Source organism: Hyaena hyaena, unplaced genomic scaffold (assembly GCF_003009895.1).
Source record: "Hyaena hyaena isolate Hyena2069 unplaced genomic scaffold, ASM300989v1 scaffold_155, whole genome shotgun sequence".
Classification (NCBI taxonomy): Eukaryota; Metazoa; Chordata; class Mammalia; order Carnivora; family Hyaenidae; genus Hyaena; species Hyaena hyaena.
This window is the reverse complement of record NW_024080787.1, coordinates 3020302-3046236: the sequence shown is the minus strand read 5'-3', so window position 1 is coordinate 3046236 and position 25935 is coordinate 3020302. Positions and strand designations below refer to the sequence as shown.

General features: G+C 49.4%; 1 protein-coding gene, 2 long non-coding RNA genes and 1 other non-coding gene across 6 annotated transcripts in view; 3 read left to right on the top strand and 1 right to left on the bottom strand.

Moving 5' to 3' along the window:
* The window catches only part of ZNF75A (zinc finger protein 75a), a 49351-nt gene that overhangs the window by 19469 nt on the left and 3947 nt on the right, over positions 1-25935 (top strand). The gene's annotated exons all lie outside the window — the stretch shown is intronic.
* Positions 4339-13607, top strand: LOC120236493. Its single transcript, XR_005529685.1, has 4 exons — positions 4339-4408; positions 11517-11641; positions 12057-13121; positions 13236-13607. It is a non-coding gene; the product is annotated as an uncharacterized LOC120236493 (long non-coding RNA).
* LOC120236492 lies at positions 13684-17428 on the top strand. Its single transcript, XR_005529684.1, has 3 exons — positions 13684-15198; positions 16419-16703; positions 17192-17428. It is a non-coding gene; the product is annotated as an uncharacterized LOC120236492 (long non-coding RNA).
* On the bottom strand, positions 17453-17559 carry LOC120236516. The gene has a single exon (XR_005529691.1). It is a non-coding gene; the product is annotated as a U6 spliceosomal RNA (small nuclear RNA).

Below are 25935 nucleotides of genomic sequence, written 5' to 3'. Positions count from 1 at the left end.
CTTTCTTTCTTTCTTTCTTTCTTTCTTTCTCTCTCTCTCTCTCTTTCTTCTTTCTTTCTTTCTTTCTGTCTTTCTGTCTTTCTGTCTTTCTGTCTTTCTTTCTTTCTGTCTTTCTGTCTTTCTTTCTCTTTCTGTCTTTCTTTCTTTTTCTTCTCCAAGCAGGGAAGTGGGACAGAGGGAGAGAGGCTCTATTCTCATTGCAGAGCCCAACCCAGGGCTTGATCCCATCCCTCTGGGATGGTGACCTGAGCTGAAATAAAAAATCAGATGCTCATCTGACTGAGCCACCCAGGTGCTTCCACTAGGACCAATTTTTTTTTTTTAAGTTTATTTATTTTGAGGGAGACAGAGACAGTGTGAGTGGATCAGGGGCAGAAAGAAGGAGACAGAGAATCCTAAGCAGGCTCTGCACTGTCAGTGTGGAGCCTGATGTGGGGCTCAAACTCACAAAACCATGAGATCATGACCTGAGCCAAGACTAAGAGTCATATGCTTAACTGACTGAGCCACCCAGGTGTTCCCAAACTAGAACTTTTTAAATACTGTTGGAGGCTGGGGATACTAGTACAACCACTTTGGCATTATTTAGTAAAGTTGAGGATGTACACACCAATGACCTATTTCTCTGGATACACCCTAGATAAAGTCTTAAAAATATACCTGTCTACATGTACAATAATGTTTACAGCAGCAGTGTTTATAATAAAATCCTGAAACAGCCCAAATGTCCACTAACAGGAGAGATGAGCGAATGTGATAGTCATTTAGTGGAATATTATACAGCAATAAAAAAGGTAGAGCTATATTGCACCCACTTAGATGAATATCACAAGTGAGATGTGTAGTAAAAAGTTATAGAAAAGTGTGAAACACAAAAACTTCCTGCAGCCACCTAAGAAACTTTATGTCATTATTTGGATAATTTAAAAAAAATGTTGATCCAAGAACACTAGAAAACTTGGAGACACACATGAATATGCCATAAGATGATAGTTGATTTTTTCTTTTTTTCACCCTGTCCCTCAACTCCACTGAGAGCGTTCTCTTATCAGTGATTGCAATGGCCACACATTGCCATCTGTTGGTCTTGCATTATGCTGCGGTCAAGCAGTGGTGTGACTTTCTGAAGTTGACAACTCTAGCCTTGCAGAATATTGTGTTATTTTTATAATTTTAAAATTTTATTTTTATTTTTTGAGAGAGAGGGGTGAGGGGCAGACAGCTAGAGAGAGAGAGAGAGAAAGAGAGAGAGAATCCCAAGTAAGCATCACTCTCAGCACAGAGCCCAACACAGGACTTGATCCCACGACTATGAGACCATGATCTGGGCTGAAATCAACAGTCAAACGCTTAACCCAATGATTCACCCATGTGCCCCATGGCCTTGGAGAATGTTTTTGATGACTGCCTACTTCAGATGACTGCCACACTATAGTCACCACTGTGAGCAGCACCATGGTTGACCACTTCCTTTATGAGGTGCCTGCTTGGATAAAGTTACATGTAGCCATAAAGGCAAACATGAAGCCATAAAGGCTTCAAATGTTTAAAGTCTTGGGGCACCTGGGTGGCACAGTCAGTTGAATGTCCTAGTCTTGATTTTGGCTCAGGTTGTGACCCTAGGGTGGTGGGATGGAGCCTCACATGGGGGTCTGGGCTGAGGTGGAGCCTGCATGGGATTCTCTCTCTTCCTCTTCTGCCCCTCTCCCCTGCTCATGTGTTCTCTCTTTCTAAAAAAAAAAAAAAAAAAAAAAAAAAGTTTAGTCTTTGTGACAATAATGTTATTTCTACTGGTATCCGTTTGATTGACCCTTGTCAAATATATCTACATTACAGAAGTGGCCAAGATCTAAGCCACGGATTAGGGGAGCAAAGGCTTAGGAACCTGCAGATCCCACCAAGTGGTATAGGAATTCTCTACGGGATAGTCATGTCTGACTGACTCTCTCCTAAGAATAGCTACTTCCTTGGTGAGACCAATTTCCTTATCTTTATCCTGTTCTTTTTAAAAACTATTTTATTTTAAAGTAACCTCTACACCCATCTTGGGGCCCAAACTCACAACCCTGAGACCAAGAGTTTCACGCACTACTGGCTGAGCCAGCCAGATGCTCCCTTATCCTATTTTTTTTATTTACTTAGAGAGAGAGAGAGAGAGAGAGAGAGAGAGAGAATCCTAAGCAGGCTCCACACTTTCAGCACAGAACCCAAAGTGGGGCTCTATCTCACAAACCATGAGAATAAGACCTGAGCTGAAATCAAGAGCTGGATGTTCATCCGACAGAGCCACCCACCCGCCCCTATCCTGTTCTTAACATACATCCATACTCCACTCTCTCATCGACAGCATAAGGAACATGGACCTTAAGGGTGCACTCAAGAAATTTCTAGGTGGCTGAGGAGACATGTGACCAGAGCTACAGAGAAGCACTGCTCTGTCTTTGTTTTTTTTCCAAATCAGACTGTGTTATCTCTCTCCTTTTTGTCAGTGGAGTGCTCTAGTTACACTGCCTTCTGAATAGAGAGGCAATAACATACCTTAGAAAGTTCATGACACTAGGAGCCAAGAGACTTGGGCACTTTGGTGTACTCTGCAAATGAGATGTGATACTTAGTGGATCTGATCTCTCCAGCGTCCATTTTATCGTCTGTAAAGTGAATAGAATAGCTGACAAGAACATTGTAAGGATCAAATAGATAATTTTGGGAGTGTTTAGTGAAAACTACTCAGTGTTATATATATATTTTTAATTTCTATAATGTTTTATTTAATTATTTTTCAGAGAGAAAGAGTACACAAGTGGAGGAGGGACAGAGAGAGAGGGAGACAGAGAATCTGAAGCAGGCTCTGGGATCCAAGCCATGAGCACAGAGCCTTACCCCAGGCTTGAACTGATGAACCCAGAGATCATGACCTGAGACAAAGTTGGAGCCTTAACTGACTGAGCCACTCAGCCACCCTTGATCAGTGTTATTCTTAATCATAGTGGAATGCTTTCCCTAAGGAGGTTTATCAGTCTATATCATAACCCACCTCCCTCCATTTATATCCTGATGGAGTGCTAATGCTTCACAGCATCTTCATAAATGATGGATGAATGCATGAAGGGGCCAGAAAACACAGACAGACCACTGTTCTTTCCCACACACTCAGCATCCCAATCCATCAGCTCCCTCTTCAAAACATATTCAGAATATTCCGATACAGAATATCATACACAGATATGTGAAAATTAGGAAAGTGTTTTAATGTCCATCAAAGAAAAATGATTGAGGATTGAAATATTATGTTATATGAAATATATATGTTATATATTTGTAACGGGCAAAATTACATATGAAGGTACAGGAAGATAAACACACAGTAACAGTTATTTCCTCTGCAGAGAAAGAGTGTTGCTTGGGAAGTAGGGAATGGAGAGGTTTCCTTTTAATATGACAATGATTTGTGGTGCTCACAGAATATTAAGATATGAAACAGGGAAGAAATCACTGGGTCGGAAGCGAGTTCTAGCCCTACCTCTCTCATTAGGCAGTCACTTGAAAACTGTCTTGGTTTCCCCTTCTAGAGAATGAAAAAAGTAATACTACTGACTTCACGGTGTTAACAGGGAGAGAAGCTGGTCCTGTCTCACAGAGTCGAAGAATGAATCTCATGGACAAGAGAGTGAGGAAAGTGATGGGTTTATTGAAGGAAAGTATAAAGCTCTTGAGGGTGGGAGGGGTCCTGACTGGGTAGCCGCTGAGGATTTTTGTCCCTGGCTTTTTATTGGGACATCAGAGAGACTGTGAGGCTGCAGGCATGGCATCTAGTCCAGGCAGGTCTGAAATACGTTTATCTTACCTTCTTTTTCCCCCATACTCCGCTGCCGCGTCTTTAGCCTCCCACTTCTGGTGCATCCTGCCTCCCTTAAGGTCCTTTGTCTCCCTGCCTAATGTTAACCCTTTCCCGACTCAACAGGATGGTTGTTAGGATTACTTAGTATGAACGTGTTTACAACTGCGCCTAGCATACGGCTAGCGTAAAGGCTTTTGATTCCTGTCGCTGTCACGCCTGTAAAACGTTGCTCTGAGCAACAACTGGGCTGGAAGGAGAACCTATCGAAGTGAACAAGCCGAAAGCAGCACTTGGCCAACAGCACAGCAGGAACCAATAGGAGAGCGTGATTGGCCCCAGGGCAAGACGCCAGAGGGTCCTGTCTATTCACTGCTGAGGACTGCTGGCGATTACCGGAGGGCGGAAACCAAAGAAACGGAAATGTCCTTTAGACCGCGCTTGCGTGTTCCCTCCGCTCTTGGGGGGGGGGGGGGGGGGGGGGAGCCATTGCTCATGCGTCTGGTCTTCAGAAAGTGCCGGCATGAGCCGTGGAAGCTTCTTGTCCAGCGCGCTGAAAAGATGGCATGGCTGGTGAGTGACTTATATGAAATTGACCTTTCCTGTTCCAGTGGCCCCCGGTGCTGCTGTTTCTGACTCTCCCTTATAGCTGTCGTCTCCCGACCTGGGTCTCGGGACGTGAAGACACCCCGCCCCTCTTGGGGAGGTGTGGAGACGAGGTAGGCGGCAGGCCAGCCCTTCTGCCTTCGGGCACCAGTCCGTGTATTTCCCAGTGGTGAGGATTTTGAAAGGACCTGAGCCTCTTGCCCTTGGGATTTGCGCTGATAAAACATTCGTTCCCGGGGCTCCTGGGTGGCTTAGTCGGTTAAGCGTCCGACTTTCGCTTAGGTCATGATCTCGCGGTTCGTGGGTTCGAGCCCCGCATCGGGCTCTGTGCTGACTGCCAGCTCAGAGCCTGGAGCCTGTTTCAGTCTGTGACTCCCTCTCTCTCTGACCCTCCCCTGCTCACGCTGTCTCTCTCTCTCTCCTAGAAATAAATAAAACATTAAAAAATTTAAAAAAAAAAACACAAACATTCGTTCCCTGAGGCCCTACTGCCTCAGAAGACCACTCAGACATGACCTGCTCCTCGCCCTGAGAGCGTCCAAACTCGTGGAGAAGACAAACCCACCAGAAACACTGTGGTGTTAGATTGTTAGAAAAGGCGCCTTAAGAGAGAGTTGGAGACAGGGCCAAGGAGTTGAACGCATTCGGAGGCTTCAAGAAGGTGCTGGTGGTGGCGCCGGTACTCATCTAGTGGAGTTCTTGCCTTGTCATTGTGCTCCCCTTCAGGACATTAAAGCTTCTTTCTATGTTTCTAGGCTCAGGTACCCTTCCTCCCCTGGTTGAACCTTGGGAAAAGAGTGTTGTAGTCAGGAAAAGTTTAGCAGATCAAGGCACTATGGCTTGAAACCCCAGAGCCTGTTTGTTCTAGGACCTGAGACTGGTTCACCTGTACTGGTTCGAGAATGTGTACAGGATAATGGACAGTGAAGCTGGAGGGGTAGTTGGGGCCCTGAATGTGGAGGACTGCCTTGCAAGCTTGGAGATCTTGGCTTGTCCCATGGAGACAGGAAGCCTCCAGGGCTTTGGGACCGAGTAGTTATACAACTGGATTTGATTTGTAGAAAGTAAAGAAGTCCAGGGCCCTTGGTGGCTCATTTGGTTGAGCATCAGACTCTTGATCTCAGCTCAGGTTATCTTATCAGTTGGCAAGATCGAGCCCCGCAACAGGCTCTCGGCACTGACAGCTTGAAGCCAGTTTGGGATTCCTCTCTCCCTCTCTCTGCTCCTCCCCTGCAGGTGCTTTCTCCCCAAATAAATAAATATATAAACTAAAAAAAAAAAAAAAAAGTAAAGAAGTCCAGATCTGCTCTGTAGGAAGACCAGGAGGACAGAGGAACACTCTTATACAAGTCTGGTCTACCGATATGTCCCTAAACAGGGGTTCCTAACCAGCCATGATTTTGCCTCAAAAAAGAATTTGGTAACAGTGGAGTCAGTTTTCTTGTAACAACTTGGGAGTACCTCTGTCATCCATTGGGTGGAGGCCATGGATGCAGCTGCACATTCTGTAATGCACAGGATACCGCTACCCACCCCCTCCCCCACAATAAACACCTGTGGGGCCCAAGGTGTTAATAACGCTGAGGGTCAGAAATCCGCTTAAAGCATTAGTAGTGGAAAAGGAGGAGAGACCGATAACACAGACAACTCAAAAGAGAGACCAGTTTTCATATTTTGTATTCTTCATAATGCTTAAGTACTTGACACCTAGACACTTAATCAGTTCTGTTGACCCCAGTCTTATATTTTCTTACCCATTTATTCATTTGCAAAATAATTATACACTCCAGGTGATACTGGAGGTGCTGTGATTCAGCAGTGACCAAATCAATTCCTTGCTCTCCAAGAACCTTACATTCTTACAGGGGAATGACAGATGTTAAATCTATAAATACATGTCAGTTGGTGAGATATGTTATAAAGAAACTCCTTAAAATTTTTTTAAATTTAATTTATATTTATTTATTTTTTGAGAGAGAGGTAGAGACAGCATGAGCAGGGGAGGGTCAGAGAGAGAGGGAGACACAGAATCCAAAGACAGGCTCCAGGCTCTGATCTAGCTGTCAGCACAGAGCCCTATGTGGGGCTCGAACCCACGAACCATGAGATCATAACCTGGGCTGAAGTCAGATGCTTAACCGACTGAGCCATCCAGGCATCCCATTTTTTTTTTTAATTTTAATGTTTATTTATTTTTTGAGAGAGAGAGACAGTGCAAGCAAGGGAGTGTCAGAGAGAGAGTCACAGAATCTGAAGCAGGCTCCAGGACTCTGAGCTGTCAACAAAGAGCCCAACATGGGGCTCAGACCCACAAATCACGAGATCATGACCAGAGCCAAAGTCAGATGCTTAACCAACTGAGCCAGCCAGGTGCCCCAAAGAAATTCCTAGAAGATGAAGTTTCTCTTACTACCATCAAAGATCATTTACTCCGCACCTCTACGTGACAAGCACAGAGCTAGATGCTTTATAAATAGAATTTCTAACCCTTTTCTCATCCTTGCAACATAGGTATTGTTATCCTCAGATGAGAAAAATAGGCTCAGAAAAGATGCATAATTCCTGTAAATCAGTTCATGTGGAGTGAAGCGGGAACAGGAAACCAGATCCGTCTGTGGTCAGAAGCAGTGCTGTTTCCATTAAGCATCACTGTCATATGCCAGGCTGTTCTGAATGAGAGAAGACATTTGTACTTTTCTTGCTACACTAGAAAAATGAGGTAGAAATGAAGTCTTACATTCACCTCTTTCTCTTTCCAGAGTTCAGTTTGTATCAGAGACCTACTTGGAGGTGATTCTTTCGACTTGTTGGAACTGTTCACCATCAGCTGGAGGTGAATTCCTCTGTATTGCTCACATTCTCTCAGGTGGCTGATGGCAGATCCTGACCTCTTAAAGAGGTGTCAAGTTCGAGCTACCCCACCAGCTCTTCAGACTGCAATTACCGGCAAGTACTAGGCCTCAGGAGGCTTTCAGCCAGTTCTAGGAGCCCTGCTATTGATGGCAGCAGCCCAAGGTGCATTGAAGGAGAAGATTCTGGAGCTGAAGCAATTCCTGACCATTCTGCACAGGGAGATCCAAGCCTAGGTGAGGGTGTGTCATCTAGAAAGCCTGGAGAAGGCAGTGACCTTGGTGCAGGATTTGGACTGATGTTGGGAGACCATGGTGAGAATAAGATTATGTAAAGAGAAAGTGAGATGAGGCTGTAGGGGATCTGGGTGAGGCTCCAGGCATCTGGGAGAAGCTGGAGAAACTGGACTTTAATGTTGCTTTTTTTTTTAAATTTAATATTTATTTTTGAGAGAGAGAAATAGTGTGTGAGCAGGGGAGGAGAAGAGAGATGGAGACACATAATCTGAAGCAGGCTCCAGATTCTGAGCTTTCAGCAAAGAGCCCAATGTGGGGCTCGAACCCGCAAACCACAAGATGATGACCTGAGCTAAAGTCGGACACTTAACCACTGGAGCCACTCAGGCATCCCTTTGCTGCTTAACTGCTTGCTTATTTCCTGATTGGCATTCGTGTGAGTTTTCCCAAGAGTTCAGGCTGTCTTTCCCCTCTGCAGGCAGGGTGGTGGGTGGACAGCCAGGTGGGACCTTCACAGTCACTGAGCTTTCAGTAGGTCTCCGTTCCCAAGGATGAAGGAAGGGAGATAGTTGTCCCCTATAAACTGAACCGGTTCTGCTCTGCAGGTTATGTTCACCTGCGCAAGCTCTGTGACTGAGCACCTTCTGCTCTCAGATGCAGGGATTGCATGCCTGGGAAGCTGTGAGAACTTGAGCTGTGTCCTCAGTGTCTGAGTCACACCCATCCCCAAAGCAGACGAATGTGACTGGATTTCTGGTCAGGAGAGGGCCAGAGTGAGGCCAGCCGGGGGCTGAGGGCAGCATAGCCACGTGTCAGCTGCGGGGCTCTGCGTGGGGGCTGCCACAGGCCTCCCTGCCCTGCCCTGAGCAGAGGGGCCTCGGAAGGGCTCTGCCACCATCAGATGTGGCTCAGGTTCCTGACCTGTTCTACCCAGCCACCCACACCGCCCCCTCATTTTCATTTTTAATTCAGCTCTGGCTCTCCAGGAACCTATACTACACCTTTCTTCCCTGGGCCCATTGATGATCTCCTTCGGGAAGGGAAGGTGGCAGTTTTGTCCAGGGTGGGGTTTTGTCCAGGTGATGGTGTGTGGGCTCCGAGGAGAGCCGGCAACGCTGCACTTCTGCGGGGAGTTGCAAAGCGTCTCCCATAAAGAGAGCCCATGAAGCCCGTGCTCAGGGGCTTTCCCAAGAGAAGAACCAGACAGACTCCTGCTCAGAACGCACGGGCCATGGGGCCTTCAAAGGGAGCCCAACTCTTCTAAGAAAATGGTAAGATACAGAGTCTCGGGCCAGAAGGGGAGAGGCAGGACGGATCAGGGACGAGAGTTTATCAGTGCCTCTGACGTCACAGACATGACCTTGTAGTTGTGTCATGACCAGAATGGGGAGCAGGAAACTAGCAACGTACGTGGTGTGCAGATGTCGGGTTGAGACAGCTCGGCTGCATATGTAGGCTTCACAGTTCTGTCTGGTCTTCCCCTCATAAAGGCTTATTCCATGATCGCTCTCAGCAGGGTCAGCCTGCAGAGACTCTCCCTCTCCCTCTGCTCTTCCCCCACTTGCGTGTTCTCTCTTAAAAAAAAAAAAAATCTCATAGGGACATTTCAGGTGGCTTGTCAGTTGAGGAGGAATGAAAATACATATGAAATGATTCCAGAGTCCAGCTTTGAGGCAACAGTTAGAAGCCAGAACGACAGGGTAAGGGAGACTGGGTGCATGGATGAGGCCCCACTGTGCCTGGCCCACCCCAGAAACCACAGAGTGTTCAGCAACCCTACGTGGGATATCTCAGCTTACTGCTGCTGTGTCCTGTGACTGGGTCAAGGCTTGACTCGTGAAAACAATCACAACTGGGGATTCCAGTGGACAGTGCCTGATGCTGACCATGGATGGCCCCCTGTGGATGATACCTTGATGGCACGGGGGAGTGTGTGAGCATGCTCTGTTCCACACGAGAGCACTGATGAGTCTCATTTGCCTTTTCCATGTTCAGGCTGTAAAAGCTTCTTAGGCACCATGTCTTATCTCTACTGTAATGCCTAGCTTTTACTCTGGCGCCCGTACGGGGACACGTTGGGGAGAGTTGGTGGTAGAGGGTGTGAAATGAAGCCTCAGCGGTGCCTGCATGCTCGGGGGCCCAGGCCTCTGGCCTCTGGTGCCACAAGGATAGAGTGCTGGTGCTACCGTGCAATAGAAGGTCTGTGTCCTGAGGTTGCACAGAAGGTGTTGACAGAAAGATTGCTAAGAGTGAAAGATCCGTGTAAGTAAAGGTTTTGGAATCAACTTGACCCCCATTCACAGTCCAGCCCTGTGACGGAATCTCCATGCACATCTAACCTATGACAGCAGCATGCATTGGGCCTCCCAGGAAACCCAGGCATTACCTGGAATATTCAGTAAATACCACCTTCTGGAAAAACTCCAGAGGTGCCACTAGAACGTCCAAGTACATGGAACACGCGTGAACCGCTTCAGGGGCCCAGCGTCCTCCTCTGCCAGAGCAGGGCATCACAGAATTCCTTCTCTGAGGCGCACTCCCCACCGTGCGTACAGGCGAGCTTACTTGCTAGAGTCCTGTGTTCTCCATGAGTCATGAACCCTCATTCTGTCTGTCCACCAGGGAGCTGATGATGGGGAAAGCAAGGATTTGTGTGTGAGGAGGTCAGCAGTGAATGGGCACACTCCAGCCCAGGGTCCCTGGAGTCCCCGGCTGATCCCAGACTGGAAAGGCACTCCCCTCACGGGAGAGGCCTAGAAGAGGAGGCAAGATCAAAGGGAAGTCGGGTAAGGAGGTGGAGGGCCCAGCTCAGCTTTGGCCGTGGCCACCCTTCCGACTCTCTGGCTGTGGAACAGCAGATGAGTGGGAAGGAGGGGATCGGTAGGCTTTGGCCTGCTTCTCTGGGTTGAGAATACTGGATCCTCTCTATGGGAATGGTCAGGAATCCTTGGAAAAAGAATGCTGCCCATTAGGAAATTAGATCAGTAGTTAAAATGTTTCAGTGAGGGAGACCGAAACCATGGGGAGAGTCCCAGTATTTCATACACAGGAGGGAATAGTGGCTTCTTCGTGGTCTTAGGAAGGGCTGAGCCAAAGCAGGAGGGTCATCAACACGTGGGAGCAGATCTAGAGCCTTGGAGGTGTTACCTTGTGTATACTCACTTCAGATTCATTCTCTAGTGGCTAGTGCAGAGATCAGGCCGTGTTAGTCAATGGAGGTGGCCAGTGAGGTGTCAGGAAATGTGGCAAGCAGCTACTCCACTTGGGGCTGGGGGAACACAGGGAGAAGGTTGCATTGACAATCTGGAAGGGAGGCCTTGCTGAGCTGGGTCACATCACGGGGGTGCTGGAATTAGATGGTGCTGCCTCACCAGCTGGTGCTGGTACTTTGGAGGGTCTCATGAGGAGATTCTAGAACAAAGTGTCTGCTTCACTGACGGCTTTGTGTCTGGCTGCTACATAACCTGGTATGTTATAGGGAGTCAAATGTTTCCCAGGTGAATGAGTGAATGAATGTATTCCCCAGTTCTCACGATCTCCAGACTATGTGCGGTAGCTGACAGGCCAGGGTTGGGAACTCTAGTACTGACTTCCTTTCTGTGCCCCGTGGACTGGAGCGTAAAACAGCTGGAGTGAGGAGGCAACCTCCACCTCCAGCAATACAAGGAATCAGCAGATGCCCCTGATGCCCTGGCCCCAGCACGCCCTGGAGTGAGAGGAGCCTGCTAGTGAGGCTTCACTGGGCCCTCCATCCTTATTGTTAACATTGACTTTCACTGGTCCCGCCCATTGATCAAATCCAAGTCCTTTGAGTGGGTATAAAGTTCTTCTGTAAATGGTCCACCTTGGGCTGTCTCCCTCTTCCCCACCACGGATCTCCAGTGAAGTCATCTGTCCCCAACAGGTCACATTGAAGTGCATCTCTGCGTTTACCCAGGCTCTTGAAAGACATTTTCTTGTTTGTTTTTGTTTTGTTTTCCTGTGTATAGAGCAGAGTGTAGCCTGTCACTCTGGGAACTAGCATACATGGCCTGTCCTAAGGGCCACACTGGAGGACAGCGTATGCAGGATTCATGGGGTGCCCAGGCCAGGCTCAACTGGGGGAAACACTGAGGTACATTCTTACGTGTTGCTTTCCTTCTCTTCACTAAAATTAAAAAAAAAAAAGTATATTTTTCCTAATTGATACAGAATATTCCTTATTTATGTTCAGTTCCTCAGAGTCTGAAATAGTGACCATGATCCTTGTCACCATAATTAGACATGGTCTTAACACCTTGAGTGCACTGGCCAAGAACCAGGACAACGTGCCCATCGTTTCCCATATTTTATCTATGGAAATTTGATAGAAGCTTAGCCCTCTAGGCCTGTTCAGAATTAGTGTTTTTAGGTTGGCTCCTGGTGCTTCTCACACCCCATGTTCCCTCCTCCTGTACCCGTTTTCCATACTCCTCTGCTGTCCCTCTCAGTGACTGTGCACCCCCGCCCCCCAACCCCGTTCTGCTGCTTCTCTGCATGTCCTACTGCAGCAAAGCAGGCGCTGCCCCCGGATCCCCTGTGGGCTTCTGCCGGAGGATAAGGTTTCTGATGGAGAAAGTTCAGACCAAAGGCCAAGAGAATGTGGAGGGAGAAACACCTTTATTTTCATCAGAAGCAGTAATGCGTATGAACCTGCAGCAACCATTGACTGTACCAGGTAAGAAAGCAGGATCCTGGTGGGGGTGAGACACAGGAGAAATCTTAGAGGAAGCCAGAGGTCACACCTAATGAAGTCTGAGATGAAGTCACTTGGAGTAGTAGTATCTGGTGGCTTAAGCCATTCCTCAAGCTTTGCTCTTTTCTGGGTGACTGGGATACACAGCAATGATCTACTCTGAGGTGGAAGTTCCTGAAAGCAGGTATCTGTAGGCCATTATTGGTTTAGGAAACCAATCTAGGAGCTTAACTTCTAGATGTGCTTCCCATGAGGAGAGAAAACATCTTCTGTGACCTTCCCCAGGAACCCTTCCCAGGCCCCTAGCCTGAACCCCTGTTCAGAACAAGGTTAACCTAGTTTCCTGTCAGGACTTTGGACCCCACAGGCCTCTTCCTTGAGAGCAGACGGAAGTCCACGGTGACACACGACTGTGGGTCACAGGCAGACCTATAAAGAAAGCTCAGGATTCTTTTGCTGGTTGCTCTTCCTGCCCGTGTTGTTGAGACCGGCTGGTGAGTAAGTCTCCTGCTGCACCAGGGCCTGGCTAGCAGAAGCCTCCACGAGCGGACAGAAGCTCCAGGTAACACGTCAAACTACGGAATTGATCTGTTGGCTCTCCTACACCCCCGCTCCACGTATCCCTTCTTGGTGATGTGAGGTGTCTTCCTTGTGTGCCCCCTAATGGCATATCAGGGCAGGGTGCTTAGTGAAGCTTCCCTCACACAGAGCAACTGTAATACTTCTCCCCAGTGTGTGTTTTCTGGTGGGCATTGACGGAGCTGTTGTTGAAGCTTTTCCCACACTGTGCACGCAGGTATGGGCTCTGCCCCATGTGGGCTCGCCGGTGAGCGCTGAACTGGGAGCTGTTGTTGAATCTCTTTCCACAGACGGTGCACTGGTAAGGCTTCTCCCCGGTGTGGGTCCTCTGGTGGACAATGAGGCTGGAGCTCTGGTTGAAGCTTTTCCCACACTGCCCACAGCGGTAGGGTCTCTCCCCCGTGTGCGTCCTTAGGTGGGCAGTGAGGTTGGAGCGCTCACTAAAGCCTTTCCCACACTCGCTGCACTTGTGAGGCTTTTCTCCCGTGTGGATTCTCTGATGCCGCACAAGGTAAGAACCTCGGCTAAAGCTTTTCCCACATTCCTGACACTTAGAAGCTCTGTCCAGCTCGGGGACTGGCTGATAACAACAGAAAGTTCCTTGAGAGCAGGTTCCCCCTGCACAGGCCTTCTCTCCAGCCTGGAGTATCTGCTGCCTCTCCCTCTCCTGGGCTGGGGCTGTCCCCTCGTGCTCGCCTGGAGACCGTCTACATGGCCCTCTCAGCATAGGCTCACCCTTCCCTTCTCTCTCCGGTTCAGGGTTCCAAAAAAGGTCACCAGACTTTCTCCATAGGGTCTCTCCTTCACTTCGGCCTGTTCTGAATGCTCCCATTTTTGATTCTCTTTTTTGGTTCCATTCTTGATCTCAAGACCTGAGAACAGAAACATGCTGGACCGTGGAGAAAGAACAGAGGAATGAGGAAGGTTATAATTAAAGCACCATCAAGAATGGAGGTCTTCCCAGGATTCAGTCTTCTACTAATAATAGCCTCATTTCATTTTCCAGTTGTAATATTTTCAAGCTCCAAACCCTGTGGTCACAGGTAAATACCCCTCAACTCCACCTGCTTTTCTCTTGTTCTGTCCCTTTTTGGATGTTTGGACACAGTGACAAAACCGAGGCAGGGAGGCCAGTTCTGTGCCATCTGCCAGTCTGTCTGCAGGTTTGATCTCAGTTCTTGACAGCCTACCTGAAGGCCCTCCCGAGTTTGGCCCAAATGAAAAGAAAGCGTGTTGTGAGCACCTGGCCAGCATATGATTTACCAGGAAAGGGGGATCATGCAGCAGGAGGAGGGAAGAGGAGAGTCTGCCTGGAGGCCTGACTGGCCATCTGAGGAGGCTGACGAAAGGAGCTGCACAGGAAAAATGACAGGCCCCCTGGGAAAGAGGCTGCGGATGCATACTTGTCCTCTGAAGGGCAAGGGAAAAAGCCTGAATGCAGAGAGAGCCAGACTCCCTGGCCCGTGGAAGGCCATCCATCAAGGTGGTAATCACACCAGCAGCAGAGGCAGCCCTTCTTGATTGCTAGGCCATGGACCTCGAGGTGGACCTGCCTGTCCTTTGGGCATCAGAGCCAGAAAAGAATGCAGAGAAGGCCAGAGAATGGACCTCATGATCTCCCTAACTTCTCTGGAAGTGAAGGGGCTTGGGGGTAAGAGTGAGTGAAATGGGAACCTCAAGAGACAGAAGGGGTCAAAGCACAGCTCACCTGGGCCCCAGCTGTCCCACGCACAGCGCCCGTCTCCTGGTCTCGAAGACCCCTCTCTTGGGGCAGGTTCCTGGGAGGCTGTGCCGTCATCCAGGCTGGTGAGAAAACAGCCTCTTTTGGAAGGCGGCTGCCACAGAGCAGCCAGAGCAGGGCTGTGCGTGGGGCTCCTGGCCCAGCAGCAGCAGCGCTGGGAACTCATCACAAATGCACATTCTTGGGCCCTGCCCCCACTGCATCGGACACCCCGGGGCTGTGAGTGGATGGACACAGCCCCCCGGGTGAGTCCAAACACGCTAAGAGTTTGAGGACCACTGCCATCGCCAGTGGCCTGTGTGTGTCAAGAAGGTCCTTTCAGCAGACTCTTTGCATAACAGCTTTTATCAAAAAGGCTTTCATTCTAAAGCAGTATGTGCTCGTTACAGAAAAAAAAAAGTTTAATGGAGGAGAGATGCTCTGAGCCCAGGCAGCTAGTTACCCTAGTACGTCCTAAAAATGTCTCAGCATCTCATGCCTTTTATTTTTGTCAGGCCAACATAATATATTCTTTCCCAGAAATCTACCTTCATGAATTCTAAGGAAATGTTTCATTTTGTTGACTTCAGAGGACATGCAGAAGTCTGTGACCCTGAGGAAGTTACCCAAATAGGGATCAGAGCAGCCCGAAGATAGGGTGAGCAGGGGGAGCAGAACCTGGTACAGGGTGAGTTTTTACCCCCTTCATACTCAGACCCCCACAGCCTTGGGAACCACAAACTGGAGAGCAGTCACGTTCCAAAGGATTAAAAAGAAAGAAATGGTAAGATTTATACTAACGTTGATTATGCACAGGCCCCTCTTAGTCTTCTGTTTGATCAATAAAAGCTAGCTCATGTCAACCGTGTGAAGATGGAATGTTTCCCTCACTCTAGGATTTGTGTTCAATAAAGTGGTGGCTTTTAAAAAGTACTGGGCAGGGGCGCCTGGGTGGCTTAGTCGGTTAAGCGTCCGACTTTCGCTTAGGTCATGATCTCGCGGTTCGTGGGTTCGAGCCCCGCATCAGGCTCTGTGCTGACTGCCAGCTCAGAGCCTGGAGCCTGTTTCAGTCTGTGACTCCCTCTCTCTCTGACCCTCCCGTGTTCACGCTGTCTCTCTCTCTCTCTCCTAGAAATAAATAAAACATTAAAAAATAATAATAATAAATAAATAAATAAAAAGTATTGGGCAGGGGAGCCTGGCTTGCTCAGTTGAAGAGCATGTGACTCTTTGAGGTTGTGAGTTCAAAACCTATGCTGGGTGCATAGATTACTTAAATAAACAAAAATTATCAAAATATAATCATGGAGTACCCTATAATAGAAGTTTTCAGTTAAGCATAAAAGGCAGCAGTGGCCGTGGACAGCTCTTATGCAGCCACAGTGGTTCACTGTAAGACACGCACAAAGGCAGCCTTGGTCTGTGCATGTAATGGAGTATTAGTCAGGAAAGAAAAGGAACTAAGTAGTGGTACAGGCTTAAACCTGCTAAATGAGAGAGGGCATGCATGGAAGGTCATGTGTTGTAGGAGACCCTTTTGATGAAATCTCCAGGATAGGCAAATCCAGAGGGAGAATGAGGAGTAACTTCCTACTGGACAGTTTCCTTTTGGGGGCTGAAAGTTGTTCTGCAACTGGAGAGAGCTGGTGATTGTACAGTACTGTGAATATCCCCCGAAGAGGCGGTGCCCACTTTGTCTGCCCCACAGTCATTCTCCATCACATCAGCCTGCTCGTTCCTGGATCTTTCTTCCTTTGCTTGTGGTCTTTGCTCCATGGACGTGGCTGCAGTAGCCCAGGGACCCCACCTGTCCCGTTCCCTGTAAAGTCCCCATATCTGCCGTCTAGCAGGCACCTCAAAGCCACCTGTGTCTTTCAGAGCCACCTTCCTTCATGAAGTCCAAAGTGTATGACTTGTCCTTCAAGTGAGTGAGGAGTGTGCGTCCTGGCGAGTGCCGTCAGCTTGCATTGCTCCCTCTCCCCTCCGCTCGCTCTGCCCTTCACGCCCCAGACAGGTTTCAGATGGCTGTTTTGTCCCTGACGTTCCTGTACCGTGTGCGTTCCTGTGAAGATCCTGGCTCTGAAATGGTGGGGGCCACGGGAGAGAGAGACTGTCACCACAGGGAGAGGCCAAGGGGACCTGGGTCAGGATGACTTCTCGCAGGTAGGGGTTCCCGCCAGTCGCCTGCCCCGGCTCTGACTCCATACACGTGCTACTGCTCGCCCTTCTCCGCGCCGTCCCACGTGTTATTCATTGTCCCGACGCCATGGGTCCTTCATGAGCTTCCTCAGCTTCGTCCCTGCTGCGTCCCCACCACACGGCTCTGCCCTCTGCCCATTATGTCAACGCCACTCAATCCTCGGTCCTGTGACATGCTAAGCCTCCTCCCCATTCCCCCTCCCTCAGCCTGGGGACCCGGCTGCCTCCTCACCAGGGACACCAGAACCTCCCGTTCCAGCCGTGCCTTGTCCGCACCCAGCGAGCTGCTTCCTGTGGCGCACAGAGGGGCACAGGCCACAAGCGTTCCTCTGACCCACACGCTTCCTTCACTCTGTGGCTCTCCCAGACTTCTGACTGGGGTCTCACGTGCCTTCTTCCCACAAATCCCCCACAACCAAAGCCACGTTCCTGTTCTCCTGTGCCTTTCACAGCTCCTTCTCCAGGAATGTACAAGATCGTTACACTGACCAGATCTCAGACCGAGGCCTACCTGGACAAGTGCACACGGTGTGAAACTCCTCACTATGCCATACTGACCCGCTAACCCCGGCGGCAGCAGCTCTGATACAACTTTGTTGAGTGTATAACCATAGCACCTGCACTCAAGGAACCTTTCTTTTTTTTTGTATTATTATTTTTTTTTACAAATAGTTTATTGTCAAGTTGGTTTCCATATAACACCCAGTGCTCATAAAAATATGGAACGCTTCATGAATTTGTGTGTCATCCTTGTACAGGGGCCATGCTAATCTTCTCTGTATCGTTCCCGTTTTAGTATATGTGCTGGCGAAGCGGGCACGGAACCTTTCAGCAAGAGAGATTGGATTTTTTTTTTTTTAACTTTTTTTATTTATTTCTAGGAGAGAGAGAGAGACAGTGTGAGCAGGGGAGGGTCAGAGAGAGAGGGAGTCACAGACTGAAACAGGCTGCAGGCTCTGAGCTGGCAGTCAGCACAGAGCCCGACGCGGGGCTCGAACCCATTAACCGCGAGATCATGACCTAAGCGAAAGTCGGATGCTCAACCGACTAAGCCACCCAGGCGCCCCAAGAGAGATTGGATTTTAACTCGCCAACTCTAAGTCTCCTGATCCCCTGAGTGAGGGACAGTTGTCCTTTCCCTGGCCTTGTTTTGGAGAACTACCCTGAGCTTATATGTTCATGTTAGGGACGCTAGAATCCACTGACTATATCAGCGTGTATGTTATTTCAGCAAATGAAACAGTCTCCCCATAGACGAAGGGCATGGGACCAAGCCAAGATAGCTAAGAGTTTGTGGTGGGTGGCAGAAGGCTACTGTGCACTTCTCAGCGCCTCTCCAGTAACAGATTACTGCGCACCTCACCCCACTTCGTAACTAAATTCACCAGGTTCTGATTTGCCTTTTCTCACCTGTTGCCCAGACGCACTCCGTACATTCTCAACTAGAGCCACAGCTTCCTCACTGTGTTCGGGACACTGCTCACTCATGCACAGCTGGATCGCATGAGATTTTGAAGCACTATGGGAATCATTAAGGAAAGCGAGTTGGTAGGGTGGGTAGCCAGAACAGGCAATGGATAGGCAACTTTTTAAAAGGTGGCCATAACTAAGGGATTTATTCATTGATAACTAGTATAAATGGAGAAAGAAAAAAATGAATTTATTAGGTAATAGCTGCATTATTAACTCCAGCTGGTCACCCAGCAAAAGCGTTTGTCCCCACTACAGCACCTCTGTGGTATCTCAGAATAAAGTGTATGTATTTGCTGTCATTGCTACTCAGCTCTACATTCATTATTTTTCAAGCAGTGCCCATGCAGGGGCGTGTGATTGCAAAAGGAAAGTTTCAGGGGTTTGGTGAGGTGCATAGCAAGATTGAGCAACTCTGGCACTAGACTTCAAACTATGAAAATTGAGGGGTGACGGCTCAGCCGGTTAAGGATCCAACTTCTGTTCAGGTCATGATCTCGCAGTTCATGGGTTCGAGCCCCGGGTCAGGCTCTGTGCTGATAGCTCAGAGCCTGGAGCCTGTTTCAGATTCTGTGTCTCCTTCTTTCCCCGACCCTTCACTGCTCACGTGGTCTCTCTCTCTCTCTCAGAAATAAATAAAAACATTAAAAAAAAAACCAACTTCGAAAATCATTACTGGCCCTCATTGACTATTCACCAGTTTGTGCCTTCTTTCTTCTAGCTTCACAGGGTCTCATTTCCCACTTGTCTCCCATCTTCCCCAACCAACTCAGTACCCATGGTATGAATCAGGTCTGCCAGTACCATGCACTGTGTTCTGAATAATAGTAATTCAGGATAGCTGCACTTTTGTTCCGTGGAGAAAAGCTTTAATTATAAAGGAAAGGGAATATTCAGAATTAAACAGAGTAATATAAAGAGGGGGAGAGTATAGAGAACAGAGAAGGGTTCATACACCAAATCCGGTGCTCACAACATCCAACCTTCTGGCTGGGGGAGCCCCGCGGTGAACAGCCTGGTTGGGGTCCTGACTGACCGTACTGGGCACAGCTTCCTACCCTCAGCTGAGGCGTCTAGCTAACTGTTCCCACGCGGGCGATACATGCCGCACCCGTGTGTGATCTCTGGGGAGTCATGAAGCCTGCCTAAGCCCAGTCCCCAGCCGACTGGGTTTTTTCTGCTTCTCTTATCCTGTTTCACAATCTTAGGAGCCTGGACATCTGCATATTTTTCTTCTTTCCCTGATCCATTCAAGGGACCCTTCATGGTCTGGCTCAAGAAGGTGAGTCAAGTTATCTCTGTTGACATCAGGAACAGAAAAGCTAATTCTGATCCTGAGACCAGATAACAAAGCACAAGCCAGTTAAGGCCCAATGATTGTGTATGTGCACAATATACCCAATCTATCTAGGTAGAAATGCATGACAAGTCACACAAGTTCTATAGAACACATAGGAGTGCCACCAGCAGATGCTGCCAATTACATGCTCAGCCTTGGGCCTGATGGGGAGGATCTCAATACTAAGAGCAGTGTAGTCCACAGGGCCAGGAAGGCTGGGAAGAATAATGTTTTTAGGAAACCTAAGTCCTAACCAGACTCATCCAAGGATGTGAACTTGCTCTGAAACATATTCCAGTGGCTTAGGCAGATGCTTTCTCTTACCTCCCGTGTTTCATCCTTTTCTCTCACACAAAAAGGATCAGAGAGCAACTCACCGTTCCAGCTAAAAGCAACACTAACATAATGGCCTGGAACTGAGCTCCCATTTTCGTTCCCACCTTAATCTTCCTTCCAGATGAACTGCCCTGGAAAGAAGCTCCCTCAGAAGGCCTCCGGGGATGCTCCAGGAGTCACTTGATTAATGCAATCTCACCACTCCCACGCAAAGCACTCCGTGACAGGTCCACAAGAACTTTGCTAACCCAAGTCTCCTCCAAACGTAGCCTGGTCACACTCAGTGAGAAAGTACTGCCGATCTTCTCACACCCCAATCTTTTCCCCAGCTCTCAAGGCTTTGCTGTCACCTTTCCCTCTGCGCGGATGTGGCCCCACTCCCTGGGCGGGGCAGATCCCTCAAGGTCTTTTACCATTTCCCCAACCACAGGTCAGCTTTCACCTCCTTGGAATCCCGCAGCTCTCAGCTCAGGGCTCCCCTCGCCCCAGCGCGTGTAACTAGCGATGGTCGCGAAAGCGCCTCAGTCCTTTGGCCAGACTCCCTGCATCAAAGACCATGCCCTGCGGACTCTACTACCACTGGCTGCACAGAGCGGGCCTAGTAAGTAACCCGTTGCCTGGTGAAGGCTGACACTAGAGGAACGCCGACGGTGAGCAGACGGGGACACCTCGGAACGCTGCGATCCTGAAAAGTGGGATTCACGACCTACGAACTCTGTGGAACGAATGCCCATCTGACCCAGGCAACCAGAGGCAACGGGGGTGCCCATCCCTCAGGGAACATGCCCTGGCGGACAGGGCAGGAGCCAGGACCGCAGCGGCCCTAAATCCGAGCCTAGGGGCTCTCGCCCGTCACCTGTGGGGGCCAGGCCGAGCCGCGCCTCCATGTCCCTGTCAAGGACAACTACAAACGGATCTCGTTTCACAGGCTGAAACCTACCTCACGAGGAAAACGTAATCGTCGTGGGGGACGCGCGGCCCAGAAAAGGGACGAGCCCTCTGGGGGCCGCCGATCGTGACCGGGACGGACGCCCCGGGAAGCCCGAGGGCCCCGCGCGCGCAGGGGTGGCCACCCTCGCCCGACGGGACCGCGGGGCACCGGGCGACGCCGGGTGCGCAGCGCCTCCCGGAGCGGGGACGCGAGGCGGCGACAGCCGCTCGCCGAGCCGTGCGAAGGCCCCTCTAGGCCGCGGCGGGCCGGGACACTCGGTAGCATTAACTCTTTCCCGCCACCAGGACTGTACCGGGCGGACGGCCGCTTCCTTGCGCGAGGCCGGAGGCTGCGGCGCGGCTGCTCGGAGCCCCTCCCCCGGAAGCGCGTCACGCCGCTTCCGGCCGGAGCGCGGTGTCGGATGGGCCCCAGGCGGCGACAGGGGGCCTGAGGGCCTGTGCTGAGTCCCGGCCTGTGCCTCGCGGGGGCCCGCCTCTGAGCGGCGCGGGGCGCAGGGCGGGGACCTGCAGGTGAGCCCGTGGCAGGGGCAGCGTCTGGACCGGAGCTCCCGAGGGACACGGGCCGCTGCGCGCCGGGCGGGGGCGAGACAGCCATTGTCTGAGGGCGGCGGGAGCCTGACGGCGGGCCCGTCTCGGGGAGTTCCGCCGTCCGGCTCTAAAGGCCACCTCACCTATGCGAAGTCGGCGCCGGCGACCAACGCGGTCCCGGCGGTCGCGGGCTCTCCAGCCCGGCGTCTAGAAGCGGGGCGGGCGCACAGCCGGCTTTCCCGCCTTGCTGGCCGGTGTTACCGGGCGCCGGGGACCCGGGCGGTGCAGCTTCGGAGACGGCGACTTCGGGTGCCGAGCTTGGAAGCGTCCCCGTGCCTGCCGAGCACGCTGGGCAGCCGGGAGCCGGCCACTGGGGAGTACCGTGGCATCCGGGGCGGGTTTGGGTGCCGTTCCCGGGGCATCGCTCAGGGAAAGCAGGCTCCCGAGACTCTCCTCAGCCTGGCCAGGAAGCCCAAATGACCGTGGCAGAAAGGGCAGGTGGGCCGAAGGGTCACCCTCATCACCACCAGCTCCCCTCCTCTCCTCTTTTGCTACTAGGTCTCTAGATAAATATCTGTAAGCAAAGGTCAGCTGTTATTATTGTTCTGGGCCAAGTAGGGAGAGATTTAAAAATCCAGGAATGAATCGAGTGCCCGGTGCCCTTTTACAGTTCTTGCCAAAGGAGAGTGTGGAGCATCTGGTTACTTAATTGGGCGATGCTAAGGCTACGTCTCCCTAATGACTTTTCTTCTCTGGTGTCACTTCTCTGTCCCAGGTGTGCTGCCAGTAGTCATAAGGTGGAATTGAGAGTCTGGAATGTCCCACGCACTGTGGGCTTTCGTCTTCACCAGAGGATGAAGGGTCAGAGAGGTTGAGGTTGTACCCCCTTACTGTAGGCAGAAGATTGGGATGACAGGTTAAGATTGAAGAGGAACTCAGAACGTTCTCCTGATGGTCCCTTGGCATGGGGAAGGTGGAGTCGGAAGCACAACAGTGAACTCTTTGGATAAGCTGCTTGCAGCCAGAGGGTGTAAATGTTCTCAGTGTCCAACCTCTCCTGAAAATTGTTACCATTTTTAGGAAGGCCAAGTCCTCAGTGGGTCTTTGTCTCTCACGGAGCTGTGCCTTATTTCAGTTGAATAATGCAAGAAGAGAGAAAAGTTCTAGCAGTAGGTTTTTACTTTTTTTAATGTTTATTTTTGAGAGACAGAGAGAGACATACACAGTTCATGAGCAGGGGAGGGGCTGAGAGAGAGGGAGATACAGAATCTGAAGCAGGTTCCAGGCTCTGAGCTGTCAGCACAACCCACTAACTGCAAGATCCTGACCCGAGGGGAAGTTGGATGTTCAACCAAGTGAGTCATGCAGCTGCCCCATAGTGGTGAATTTTTTTTAATGGTTTAAAGGGGAAGTAAGGCAGGATTTTTCTGTTCATTTTTCTCTCATTATGAACAAGATAGTAGAGTTCATGTGACTTTCTTACTGACGTGCAAGATTTTTCTGCCCTCAGTGCTTTTGGACAAAGATAATGATTTTTATCCACCCCCCCCCCCCCCCCCCCCCCCCCCCCCCCCCCCCCCCCCCCCCCCCCCCCCCCCCCCCCCCCGCCTCAGTTACCAAAGATGGTGGAATTGAGATGAAAACTAGAAAGATATGAGACAGGAGACCCCTGAGGGCAGGGATCTACCTCAAGGAGAAAGCTTATGCAGACACCATGAAAACACAGAGCCTCTGTAACCCTGTGGTTCCCCTGAACTGTGCTGCCTGCAGAAGGGTGGGAGGAACTGTGTTTGAGAGCCAGCAGTTGCCACACCTTTTTTCTGTTCCCCTAATTTTCTCAGATTTCACAGTCAATACCCTGTGGAAAATTCGTGGCCCAATATCTGTTTATGTCTCTCTGCCAGTTTTCTTAGTGTCTCATACTTCCCAACATCTGTACTCAGTTATTTCTTCTTTGTACCATCCGCCCCTCTCATGAGAAGTACGTTCTCTGGTAACAGATGGAGATTATTTCTTTCTAGCTTGCAGTCCAAGAGCTTGAAAAAGAGGCAGTGAGTGCTCTTCTGACAAACTGTAGATTTCCTGGGCTTCAAGATGAGGGTAGCAGACTTATAATCCATGGGCATGTCCCACAATGAATTTTGGGATACACAGCATGAACTTCAAGAACACCTGAGCTGGAATTCTCATAAAGAAACTGATCCTGTATGTGAGACGGGTAAGGCAGGATGTGCTAATTACTAATTCCTAGGAAATGTGATATGAACTTGTGCAGTCAGGATGTTGTGAGCGTTTCCTGTAACTCAGCACTGTGGATCCATAAATAGATGCTTCAGCAATGACAAGTCCCACTTCCCTCCAGGTATTACCAGTGGTGGGTGAAGTTGGGCATTGGCCCAAGGTGCAGAAATGTCCACACTGCTGTACTCTGGTAATAACTCCATGAACTTTTCAAAAATACAGAAGGAATTGAGATCAGAAATGGGTTATCAGTGGCCCGAATATAAACACAATTGTGTGTCAGGAAAAAATAATAATAAAAAAATGATTTATTGGACGCAGGATTCCCTGAGTACTTCATTTTCAAATATGTTTAACTTTTGCCTAATTGAAAACCATTTACTTCATGAGAGGAAACTAAAAAGGGTTTGTCTTTCATTAACTCCCTTATGAAAACCAGGGAGCCTGTTTAGTTGTCAGTAGATACTAGGCTCTTGTTTGCAATGAGAAAGTCAGTTTAACACACCACACACCCTTGCCAAGGTGTCCTGTCTCTGATGAAAGAATTCATATCTTTTGTATTTTAGAAATGCGATCAGGCTGTTCACAGAAGTGAGAGAAATTTTCTCTGCCTTCTTTCCACCCACAGCTGTGCCGGTTCACCAGATCCTAGTGTTTCCTGTGCAGACAAACACCAAAATGGCACCTGAGCTCGTCTTGCCTGATTCCCAGGTGAGCTGTGCAGCCCAGCCTTTGAGGGCTGCCTTTACCTGCTGCCCATGACCCACACTGTCCAGCTCACAGGTGTGTTAGCCTCAGGGTTCTCCCTGGGGAACTGGGCACCTATTAGATTGTTGATGATTCCTTACTTTTTTTTCCTTTTTGCTTTCTTGCTTTAAAACAAACATCTGCTGTTAATTCTTTGAGTGCCCAGATTCTACCATGGACCAGATGGTAGGGCTGCTTTTATAGTGGCAAATACTGAGGTGATGCCCATTCTCTTCTTTAGATCTCATTGACATTTGAAGAAGTGGCCATGTATTTTTCCCAGGAAGAATGGGTGTTCCTGGACCCCACTCAGAAGGCCCTCTACAATGATGTAATGCGGGAAAACTATGAGACTGTCATCTCTCTAGGTAAAGAATCTCCCTTTCCCATTGGGTAAAAGGTGAATGATCTATCATGTTCTCTGCTTACTGGGAATGTCCTCCTGTGAGAGGCTGTGTTCTAGTAACTGGTTGTTTCTAAGCTAGATAATGTGGATAAGGGAGGGATATATCCAAATCACTGAGGAGCTTATTTCAAGTATATATGCTCATTCCTTATGCTAAAGTTATTGATCCCTTTGTCCTTTCCATATCTGCTCTTCTTTTCCATTTCCCATCCCCGTACAAGGTACAATCATTCACGCAATATGACAGACCTGAAAAATGCGGTCATCCTTTACTGTGGTTTTGTCATCACACCTCACTACTGACGCAGCACTGTCCTTTTGGCTCCACCGTCAGAATGTAGCCTGACTGCACCCATGTTTCATCCTTTTATGACTTTAAAGTCCTAATCAGATCATGAAATTTCTCTACTGTAAACTTTAAGATGTCTTTGCAAGCATTCAGAATATAACCCAAATTCCTTATTGAGGTGCCCAGGAGCCTACAGGATGTGGCTGTCATTCACCTCCCTGCCCTCATCCTTCCAGTGGTGTCCTGCTTAGTTATCTTTATCCATACCGATATTGCCGTTGCTTGATTTCACCAAGCTAATCAGTGCCTTTCCATTTCTTCTCCTGGCACACTGAACTCTGAGTTCTACATTTTTAAAGACCTAATTTTTGCCCAACTCCGAACGTATTATATCATATTAAAAAAGTAAGATTTGGGGCACCTGGGTAGCTCAGTCGGTTGTGCATCTGACTTTGGCTCAGGTCATGATCTCACGGTTCATGGGTTCGAGCCCCATATCAGGCTCTGTGCTGACAGCTCAGAGCCTGGAGCCTGCTTCAGATTTTGTGTCTCTCTCTTTCTCTGCCCCTCCCCTGATCATGCTCTCTCTCTTTCTCTCAAAAATAAATAAACATTTAAAAAAATTTAAAAATAAATTAATTAACAAGTGAGATTTCCTGTTACTGACTTCATGAATACTGAAGACAGCCTATTGGGGAACCAGTCTCAGGGAGTAGCATATGCTTGATTCTTGTTTACTATGAGAAGGTCACTACTAGGGATCACTTAACTTTTGTAAACATGTCCTATCTGTGGGGCGCCTGGGTGGCTTAGTCGGTTAAGCGTCCGACTTTCGCTTAGGTCATGATCTCGCGGTTCGTGGGTTCGAGCCCCGCGTCGGGCTCTGTGC